At 46.3% G+C, this 8,025-nt stretch overlaps 1 long non-coding RNA gene across 1 annotated transcript in view; it reads right to left on the bottom strand.

Moving 5' to 3' along the window:
- Positions 1 to 714: 714 nt before the first annotated feature.
- LOC112549281 overlaps positions 715 to 8,025 on the bottom strand; it is a 53,264-nt gene continuing 45,953 nt past the window's right edge. Inside the window, exon 3 of the long non-coding RNA XR_003092666.1 lies at positions 715 to 1,084. This is a non-coding gene — a long non-coding RNA (uncharacterized LOC112549281). The remainder of the gene's footprint in view (positions 1,085 to 8,025) is intronic.

Consider the following 8,025-nt stretch of genomic DNA (forward strand, 5'->3'; position numbering starts at 1 on the left):
GCTGTCACAGTCTCTTCTCACTATGCTTATATACACTTTTTAAGAATTGTAACGTTAGCTAACTTCTGTTTGCATTGAAGTATTCTTACATGCTTCTTCCAAGTCATCACCACCACAATAAATGGCAAAGTTCCTTCATTGAATTTGCCTGTTTTCAGAAAATTTTAAGTATAACCAGTTTAGTAGGCTCACAAAAAGCAGTCGTTTCAATATTTGCATGATGCTCTTTCATGTTATGGTTTTGCTGTGCTAATATTGACTTAGTTTAAACAGTAAGTGCTATGACTACTGTGAGCATATCATAGTCAACATTTTGCAATTTTTTAAAATTAGGTGTTACAGAGTGCTCAGGCAAGGGATATTAGATACTATATATGATAAATCATTACATTATCGTTTGTTTGAAAGACAATGGGATGGAGGGGAAGACAGTCTTGAAGGTGAGTCTTGAGACAAATGTTAGATAACTTGAACAAATGGGTGCAGGCCTACATTAGTGAGCCATGTTTGCAAACAGTTGGAGGATAAAGGAAAATATTAAATGTACTTTCAAATACAAACCAGAATATCCCATTTAATTTAAGACAGTATGCAGCTGCTCATGACACACTTGAGTTAGATCCAGTTTTAACATCTTTTATTAAATTTTTGTTCCTTTGATGTCATCCTTTGTATAATAACATCCAAGGAAATCCTGCTGAGGAGAAGCAGAGTCAGGTCCTGAATATCCACAATTACATTTAAATCAATGGCAGCAGTTGGGTTGCCATATAGCTCACACCAGGAAGAGAGGAGTAAGATAGGGAAGATAATAGATTGCTTCTACAGCTTATCAAATTACATTGTAACTTGCACTTTGAATATCTAGGTGACTGGAATCAAATGACAGTTGTAAAACCTTAATCTGCTGGTAAATGCTGGGTTTTTAAAAAACAAGAAAACAAAACTTCAGGGCTAATTGTTTGGGCTAATTGTGACTTCATCTCTGGTGCAAAAAGTGTATGTTTGTATCTTTGTATGTATGACATGAGTGAGGTAAATGAGGTTCCATTTTCACTGCAAGCTGAGATGTTGCTGGCTGCATCTGAAACCAAATCACATCATTTACTAAAGGAAATGTCTTAGAGTAATTAGTCAACCAAAAGTAACAACTACACACATATGATACTTGTGTGACACCATTTCTAGCAATAAGTCTAGTTGTTAGCTTTAAGAAATCTTAGAATTAGAAGAATTATCTTACAGTTATAAGACATGGAGCCACTACAGGCCCTGGACCACTACCATCTCATTTTCACAGATCTGCATTACTTAAGGTAGTGAAAGAGTTGAAAATATTGGGACAAATTCTGCTCTCTTAGCAATGGAAAATTCTGAGTATCTGTTTTCAGTTCGAAGATAGATGCCATTATTTTCTGTGGTTCATTCTAGAAGATAAGTTTGATGTATAAAACCAGGGGATTTTTTTGGTTTGTTCTTGTAAAACTTATCAGAATTTTCACAGGACGGCTAGGGACAGACATTCAAAAAGCCTGAGCCTGAATTGATTCAATCTTTGCAAGTGAGTCTACCCTGCCTGCATAGACATTCCCTCTGGACTGAGGAAATGTAGGCACATGCCTGCAGTGGCTCAGGCTAGAAGCCAAGGGGTGTTAAAGCAGCACTCCCTTCCATTCTACAGTGCTGACTGGGGGGGGGCGGGGGGCATAGCCAGGCCCTGGCAGGATGCTCTGATTAGGGAGGGGTTTAAATCCCCACCCTGCTTGCAAAGTCCCAGGCTTTTCCCTGCTTCTTGCTCAAGGGGTGGGAATGTTGTCAGACCCTAGCCCCTGGCTAGCACTCTGAGGCAAAGGGGGGTGGGTGGGGAGGGAGGACTGCTTGTGTGCAGTGTATGCATCTGTTGATGATACTGAGCTTTTCAATCTCCCTCTCCCTGCTTCTTCATACTGTCTGCAGCAAACCTGACAGGTGAGGGAGCCAGAAGGGAGCTGATAACACAGTGTTTAGCAGCCCATCAAGAACACAAAAGCCTCTCTCATTAGTTCAAGCTCTGCTTAGACAGCTCTCTCCAAGGAAGAAATGGAGAGACATTATCAGCTGACCTATTGATTAGCTCCAAAAAGCCCTAAGTGGCTTTGTCCTGTCTGCCTTTGTCCTGTCCCAGTGAAATTGGAGACACACACACACACACAAACACCTCTCAGCATTAGCTAGTATATCACATGGCTAGTGTCTGTGTGGCTGGGGTCCGTGCTGTGGGAGATGGGAGGGAGTCTATGGGGGCAAAGCTCAAGGAACTAGGAGCACAAGTGACCTTCTCCTCAATACTCTCAGTTAGAGGCCTTTGTTATTAGAGGGAGGAGTGCATTGAGGAAATCAACTGAAGGCTTCACAGATGGTATCACCATATTGGTTTTGGATTCCTCGACCTTGGCATGGAGTTCAACGGCACTGGTCTACATGCTTGAGAAGGTATTCACCTCACAGGCAGAGGGAAGAAGCTCTTCTCTACAAGAATCACCAACTTGCTGAGGAGGGTTTTAAACCAGGCATGTCTGGGGGAGAGAGGGTAGATTGCACACAAGGGGGCTCAGGAGAGGAGGACCTGATGGTAGGAGTATATTATAGGCCTCCAAACTAAGAAGATGAGAGTGATCAGGAATTCTCCAGGGAACTGACTGAGGCAGCCAACACTAAAGACCTGATTGTCATGGGTGACTTCAACTACCCTGACATCTGTTTGGAAGCCAGCTCCATCAGGTCAACCAACTTCCTGGCAGCTATTGATGACCCGTTCTTGACACAGGCTGTGGAAGAACCAACTAGGAGTAAAGCCACTCTGGACTTAGTGCTGACCAAAGGGGAAGACATGGTAGGGGACTTGAAGATTGGAGGTACTCTGGGTGACAGTGACCATGACCTGATTAGGCTCACCATCCTCCGAAAGGCTGGGAATTCAGCCAGTAGAACAGAAGTCCTAAACTTCAGAAGGGCAGACTTTGGTAAACTCAGGAGTGTAGTTAGAAAGGCCCTCTGTGACTAGCAACTGAATGATTTGGGAGCTCAGGGTGGAGCTTCCTTAAGGGGGCAATACTCACTGTTAAAAAAGAGGCCATCCCCACATGGTCAAAAAGTGGGAAAAGGACTAAAATGCCCGCTCGGCTTAACAGGGATATCAGGGAACTTTTGAAAAAGAAAAAAGAAGCATATAAGCAATGGAAAAATGGTTCAGCATCCAAAGAGGAGTACAATCATACAGCCAGGGTCTGCAGGTATGAGACACAGAAAGCCAAGGCAGGCATGGAGATCAAGCTGGCAACTGAAATAAAGGACAACAAAAAGTCCTTCTATAAGTACATAGGGAGCAAGAAAAATCAAGCTCCACTGTGGGACCCTGACTGAATTCGGGAGGGGCCAGCCCACAGTTGATCTCCATGAAAAGGCAGAGCTCCTAAATACTTACTTCAGTTCGGTGTTCCTGAAATCAGACAGGAGTTGTTCACCTGTTTAGAGGCCCAGGGAATATGGGGAAGATAACAGTCCACATGAAATCAGTCCCGAACAGGTGAGGGTACTCTTAGAACATTTGGATGTGTTCAAGTTTGCTGGGCTAGATGACCTGCATCCGAGAGTCCTGAAAGAACTGGCTGAGCTCATAGCAGGGCCTCTGGCAAAGCTGTTCCAAGAGTCATGGAACTTGGGAGTGGTCCTGAACAACTGGAAGAGGGCTAATATGGTACCTATCTTTAAGAAAGGGAAGAGAGACGACCCTGCAAACTACAGATCGGTCAGTCTAACCTCGGTCCTGGGAAAAATCTTTGAAAAAATTGCCAAGGAGGCCATCATCCATAAGCTTATAACTGGAGGGGTAATAAGAAGCAACCAGAACAGCTTTGTTGAGGGTAGGTCATGCCTAACAAACCTGGTGTCCTTTTACAATCAGGTAACTAACCAGCTGGACAAGGGATATGAAGTTGACATCATTTATCTAGAATTCAGCAAGGCCTTTGATACTGTTTCCCATGAGATCTTTTCACTTAAGCTTGTGGCAGGGCACTGTTGGTGCCTGCCACTTTAAGGGCTGAGCCAAACAGCCAGCAGGTGCTTGATTACAGTGGCCATTTTAGAACTCTGGCCGCCTATATAAACAGAGCAGTTTGCTGCTGGCAGGCAGGCAGAAACATCCCCTGGTTGAAAGGCTGTTGCAGAAACATCTTGGAGGTAAGGGAAGGAGCTTAAGGGGATTGTTTGGAGGCTCCTGGTCCTGGGCATGACCAAAACTGCACCCTGCTGGGAGTGGGTGGCCTGGTGGGGCTCCCAGTGGTATGGGAGCCCCCAGGAAATACCAGGCCAGTTACTACCCTAGTGAAAGGCCGGTCAGGGTGCCTTAACCCCTAGCCCCCACAATTCTGTGGGTACAAGGGGGCCAGGCATGGCTATGGCCATCTGAGCCCAAAGAGGGTGCAAGACCCAGATGGGGCCAGGCACAGCTACAGCCACCTAAGCCCCCACCTGGGAGGGAAGCCCCGTGGCCCCAGTGAGGGGGTGGAGATGTGGAGCCTCAGTGAGGGAGCGACCCCAGTGAGGGGTGGAGATGGGGAGCCCCAGTGAGGGGGGAACCAGAGGGCTGGGAGCCTGGAGTGTGTGTGTGTGAGTTTGTATAGAGTTGGCCCAGGAGAGGCCAGGGCAAGCTTGGCCCCTGTCAGGTAATTGGCTGGCCACTACTTCAGTGAGGGTCACAGGAGAGGCCCAAAAGATGGTACGTCTGCCACCCAAGGTGTGTGTTACATAAAGCCTATGGCCAAAGGGGCCCACTCCGAGAGGGAGCAAAGCGGTACATGTTGTTGATGTGTGAAAGAGACCCTGTAAGAGGGGGTGGAGTGTGAGAGGTCCTAATGAGAGGAGGGCAGTATGAATGTGTGTGTGTCTAAGGCCTGACAACGAGGGCTAAGCTTGGTCCAGCTGTTGGCCGGAAGCATTGTCACCTGGATGCCACCTGTGAGGCTTGGGCTGCAGTGTAGGGGAAGAATGGAGCCGCAGATAGTGCCCCCTGGCATCGGGGCTAGAATGGGCAGCCTCCTGCCTAATTAACAAAATAATTATGTATCATCAAGGCATGGCAGGAGAGGAGGCAAGTGGTTGGCCCTGAAAAAGGTAGGCTGGCCAATGGAAGACTGGCCCCAGGAAAACCCCCTGTTACAAAGCTGAAGGGTACTGGCCTAGACCAATCTATAGTGAGGCGAGTTGACAATTGGCTCAGAGGCCAATCCCAGGAAGTTGTAATCGATGGGATGGCTGTCTCCAGTGGTGTCCCCCAGGGATCAGTGCTTTGGCTCATGCTCTTTAACATCTTTATCAATGACTTGGATGAAGGGGTGGAAAGTGCAAGGATTAAGTTTGCAGATGACATCAAGATGTGGAGAAATGCAGGCATATCTGAGAATAGGGTCCTATGGGCTGAACGCAATCAGATGAGGTTAATGGGGACAAGTACCAGGTCCTGCATCAGAGTAGGAAGAACTTTCACCACAACTATATGATTGGTGGTGGTCCACTGGCTGGCACTGCATCTGAAAGGGACCTGGGGGTGACAGTCGACCAGACGATGAATATGAGTCAACAGTGCTATGAAGTCACCAGCAGGGCAAATAGAACTCTGGCCTGTATCAGCCAATGTGTTGTGAACAGATCCAGAGAGGTGCTCCTCCCCCTCTATTAGGCATTGGTGAGGCCACATCTGGAGTAATGTGTCCAGTTCTGAGCATCGCACTTCAGGAAGGATGTGGATAAGCTCAAAAGGGTACAGAGAAGAGCCACCTGTATGATTAGGGGCCTAGAAGATAGGCCCTATGAAGAGAGACTCCAGTAACTGGGTTTTTCAATCTGAGCAAGAGAAGACTTAGAGGTGACTTGATAGCCGCCTGCAAATATGTCAAGGATGAACAGCAAGATCTAGGGGAGCAACTCTTCAGAAAGGCACCCCCAAGGAGGACAAGGACCAATGGGCACAAGCTAATTGAGGAAAAATGTAGGTTGGACATTAGGAAAAACTTATTTTCCATAAAAGTATCTAGAATCTGGAACACGCTCCCAGCAGTGGTGGTGCAGTCATTATCTTTGGAGGTGTTCAAGAGAAGGCTGGACAAGCACCTTGTTGTATTTGTTTGAGCCTTATAACTTCCTGCCCATAGCAGGGGATTGGACTTGATGATCTTACATGTCCCTTCTGGTCCTTTGATTCTATGATTCGATGAGGGAGGAGGGGATCCCTGCTTTAGCAGCAAGTGGCCAGGGAGGGAGGGGGTGGTGCAGGGGGAAGCCAGGCAGACCCTGTTGTGCCTGCAGTCTTGGCCAGAGCTCTGGCTAGGGAGCAGAGGGGCGGGGCCAGCCCTACTCTCCAGAGCAGACAGTCCAGCCCAGCTGCAAAGCATGCTGGGCTGCTGGGGGACTCTGATGCAATTTAAACTAGGAAGGGGTCTGGGACAGATGTTGCATAAACTGGTTTATGAAACTGGTTTATGTGCACTGAACTTATATTCTGTTGCAGGTTTAAACCAGTTTCTGATCACTTAAACTGGTTTATGTGTAACGTTTGTCAACCTTGTAGAGAGGCTGAAAACCAGGCTTTCTTGGCAATTAACTATATCTAACTCTAGAATGAAAGAAAAGATAACAGATACCTTTAAAGATGGGGTCAGAGGTAAAAAATAATTTCTAAGGTACATTCTGCCCTGCCCTCTTTTAGTACCTCAGTGTGTCTTGCTTACTTCACATGGTTTTTAAGGGGAACGACTAGGTATCACTTTTTACACAGCCTTGATAAACTGTATAAACATTCTAATTCATAAAAAGTGATTTTGTCCTATTTCTGAGCAAGGATATGAACACTAGATCCTTGTAGCAAGGTCCCTTACTGTCAAGCCTTTGTTATTTCTGCAAGATATTTTACAGTACATTTACTTGTAAAGTTGTAAAACACCCACACAGACATCAAAACACAGGATGTAGTTTCCTGGGAGATTGTTTGTTCACTTTGTTTGGTAATTTGTGAGATTCCTTAACTTCCAGTAGATCTGTCATTTTAGCTAAGATCACACCCTTTTGGTTCCTTACGTTCTCTTGTGCTTGAAGTTATCAAGGAACTATCCCAATATTGTTCTTCAAAACACAAATCTAGCAATCTGGCATGGGGTTTTCCCTGATGAATCAGAGGTGTCCCTATTGGGCTCAGCAGTTCATCTTATGGTGCTGCTACAGGACCATACATGGAGTGATTCCTTCAATTCACACTAGAAGTCTCAGACTAGTCCCCAAACACATACAAAGTCTCTCAAAATCCTTCAAAGTCTCTCCTCAATTGTAATTTTAGCTAGAAAAAACCCTAATTCCATTTAAAGGTTTCTACTCCTATCCATCACAAAAAGTAGTTTGTGCCAGCCTTTCCCCATTAACCGATACGGAACTACTCTGACACTGCATCTATAAAAGACTCCTTAGGCATCTCTCTATCTGTCTTGTTCCTTTTTTGGGATGTGGTACCTAGGCTGTCATCATATGATGCTGTCACTTAACACAACCATAAAAAGGCACAGGTGTAGCTGAGACTATAGAGGGTTAATTTACTCTGACTGTGGTTCCTTCATTTGTGAAAACTTGTAAGGTTTTTACTATATAGTGAATCTTTCATCTATGCCAGGGGTGGGCAAAATACGGCCCGCGGGCTGGATCCAGCCTGTGAGGCCATTCTATCTGGCCCATGGGGCCCCTAAAAAATGTAGAAAATTAATACTTATCTGCCCTTGGTTCCTGTCAAAAATGACAGGAAACAAGGGGAGTTGGACCTAGGGGAAGCCTGGCGGGCTCCCACAACAGCAGGGTCCGCCTGGCCCTGCAACCCCCAGCCGGAAACCGCAGCCCAGGGCTTCTGGCCTTGGAGCATGTGGCTGCCCTGGCGGTACAAGAACCTCAGGGAAGGGAGGGGGAGGGAGAAGGGCAGGGGGGCTTGGAGCACTTGCAGCTGGGAGC

This window comes from Alligator sinensis, unplaced genomic scaffold, assembly GCF_000455745.1.
Source record: "Alligator sinensis unplaced genomic scaffold, ASM45574v1 scaffold250_1, whole genome shotgun sequence".
Classification (NCBI taxonomy): domain Eukaryota; kingdom Metazoa; phylum Chordata; order Crocodylia; family Alligatoridae; genus Alligator; species Alligator sinensis.